Source organism: Heterodontus francisci, chromosome X (assembly GCF_036365525.1).
Source record: "Heterodontus francisci isolate sHetFra1 chromosome X, sHetFra1.hap1, whole genome shotgun sequence".
Taxonomy (NCBI): domain Eukaryota; kingdom Metazoa; phylum Chordata; class Chondrichthyes; order Heterodontiformes; family Heterodontidae; genus Heterodontus; species Heterodontus francisci.
The window spans coordinates 6,834,744-6,837,778 of record NC_090421.1 but is presented as its reverse complement, the minus strand read 5'-3'; the positions used below and the strand labels follow the sequence as shown (position 1 = coordinate 6,837,778).

General features: G+C 49.1%; 1 pseudogene; it reads left to right on the top strand.

Annotated features, from left to right (window-relative positions):
* Positions 1 to 2,027: 2,027 nt before the first annotated feature.
* LOC137358751 (U2 spliceosomal RNA) lies at positions 2,028 to 2,136 on the top strand (annotated as a pseudogene).
* The last annotated feature ends 899 nt before the right edge of the window (positions 2,137 to 3,035 follow it).

The following is a 3,035-nucleotide window of genomic DNA, read 5'->3' as shown; positions in this document are numbered from 1 at the left end:
AGTGCTGTATCTCCAAATAAATAAACTGCTGGATTATTTTCATTAAAAATTTAATGTAAATTTCCAACCGATGAATTAATAATCCCTCATTTGGCATATCGTGTTTTCTCGATAAGTGGAAAAAGTAGCCAGGCAGGGAGACTCAGAAAGTGGCAAGGTGTCAGCACCCCTCAGTTAAGTTTCCGTTAAGGCCATGATATCGACACAATCATCCACAATAAGTTCATGGATGGCAAAGGCCTTGGTCACAAATGAACGGACATTCTGAAGGGAGATGCTTAGAGGGATGGTGAGAGCTGAGCCGCTGGCAAAGTCCACAGGGTCAGCAGTGGGAAGGGTGAGTTGGACAGGAGTAGATTGGAAAGATTAGCGCCCAGCGGGCACACTGGGCAGAAAGGTCAATGAGAGAGTGGGATGGGACAGGTGGGGTTGCTGCTCATAATGAGCTAGCGCCAAGTGCCTCGATGAGCCCTTTGGAGAATGCCAAGAGAGGCACAGGGGAAGCTGTAGACTTATCTAATAGGGAGTCAAGCCTGGACGGCAGCAAGAGAGCAGGAAGGTTGAGGAGTATTGAAGGGCCTGGGTAGGGAATTGGGAGGGTAGAGTATCTGAGAGTGGAGAAGTGAAAGGAGGCATGAGAATAGAAGAGAAAGGTCTAGGAAGGGTTAAAGAGAAAAGAAGTTAAAAAGAAAGAGAAAAAGTGGAAATAGGATGATGAGCTCGGGTCCAGAGCAGCAGCCAAAATGCACATGCGAATGGCTTCAGGGAGAGCTCATGTTACATTGGTCTGGTAAAGAAGATGCTGCTTATTTTCTACATTCAGTTCTGTGTGTGTGCTCTCAGAATTTTCTTCCTGAGTGTTTTCCATGGATCTGAGTTTATGGTGTGTGGCGTTTCTGAATTAATCTTGTGCTCCTTCTAAATGCGACCTCAGTAGGAGGAGAAAGTACGATGGCAGTTTTCTGCTCCTCAGTCGAAGGTCTATTTAACACAGCTGTGCTCATGTACCACTTTGAGCTAGGACATGAGATAGTCTTACATCTGCTCCAGTATAGAAGTGTGGAACCCACTATGAAGTTTCTTTCAAGCTGACTTGCTAGTCAGAAGTGAGAGCCTCCTGGAAATTGGAGTCCTAAGCTTCAATAGTATTCAAAAACTAAAAACAGAAAGTGCTGGAAATACTCAACAGGTCAGGCAGCATCTGTGGAGGGAAACAGAGTTAACGTTTCAGGTCGATGACCTTTCATCATAACTGGAAGAAGTTAGAGATGTAACAGGCTTTAAGCAAGTAAAGTGCTGGGGAAAGTAGGGAGGGGAGGAAAGAACAAAAGAGAACATCTGTGATAGGTTGGAAGGCAGGAGAGATTGAATGACAAAGGGATGATCTGGGCCTGGGCTTCTATTCAGAGTTTTCCTGCTGCTCTGCAACCAACAATGCACCAAGGCTCCTTAGACAGCACCTTCCAAACCCATGACCTCTACCAACTAGAAGGCCAAGGGCTGCAAATACATGGGAACACCACCACCTGCAAGTTCCCCTCCAAGTCACACACCATCCTGACTTGGAACTATATCGCCGTTCCTTCATTTGCTGGTTCAAAATCCTGGAACTCCCTTCCTAACAGCACTGTGGGTGTACCTACCCCAAATGGACTGCAGCAGTTCAAGAAGGCAGCTCACCACCACCTTCTCAAGGGCAATTAGGGATGGGCAATAAATGCTGGCCTGGCCAGTGACGCCCACATCCCATGAATGAATTTTAAAAAAACTCCACTTTCTTCTCACTTGAGCTATGTGCCTCACCAAATTCTCCCTCCTGATCCTCTCGAGCTGACCCCAGAAGATCTGTCCCATCTTGATGGTGTGCAGTGCTCAAAATGCTGTGTTGCTGCCCATAGTCTTCCTTTACAAGTGAACCACTCTCCAAAAGGTACCATTGCTTTGAAGTAGTCTGGTTCCATGATGCATTCACCCAAATGGTCTAGATATATATATCTGTTAAAGGCTACATTGCTTTATTCATCCACATCGCTTCTCGGCCTTTTGGCTAAGATCAAGTGTCGTATGTGTTCTTATCAGTGCTTATTTGATTGAGAAGAGACCATGATCATTGCCTTTTGATCCTGGGGAAGCTTTGAGTAAAATGGCTATAACCAATTTTCGAGCTTCGGGCCAGGGAGTGCGCAACACCGTACGGGTGGTCGTGAAGGACAAGGAAGGAGATGCACCGGTCGATCGCACCTTCTTCATCAAGAAAATTCTCTTCGATTGCTGCGGATTTCAAGCGACGGACGTCTTCTGCCTGCAGGATTTCCCCAGCAGTGGATACTTCGACGTGACGTTCCGGAACGTGGCGGGATGCATCAAGTTCCTGAAGGCGTTCAAGGAGAAAGGGGACCGGGCGCCACTGTCGATCCTCACAGCGGAGCCGCTCTTCACGCTTCCGTCACAACGTGACCGGGTGGTGACGATTCACCTCTACAACCCCCATGTTCCTGTGGTGGATGTACTCACCGTCCTCGCCAGGTACGTTGAGGTGGCCGACAGCAGCACTGATGTCAAGGACCCCTTTGGGATTTGGACCAGCAAGCGGCAGGTCAAGGTGACCTTGAAGGTAGATCCCAATGGGGCCATTATCCACCCTCCCTCCAGCTTCGCTATCGGGGGAAGTCGAAGCTTCTTGGTCTACGCTGGGCAGCCCAGAGTTTGCCGCACCTGTGGCAAATCTGGTCACATGGCAGCCAACTGCAGCACGGTTATTTGCAAGAACTGCAAGGAGGAAGGCCATCAGACCAAGGACTGTAAGCAGACGAAGTGTTGCAACTTGTGCGGTGCGGCAGGCCATCTCTACAAGACCTGCCCCAAACGTTGCCTCAGCTATGCTCAGGCGGCAAGGTCCAAGGAAAGGCCGGGAGAAGGTTCGACGAAGGCGTCCGCTGTTCGAAAGGAGACCAGCAACCTTCTCCGCAGTGAGGAACTTCAACCTGAGAAGGAAGGGGAGGCGGCTGAAACCAACGACCCAGCACCTACCCAGC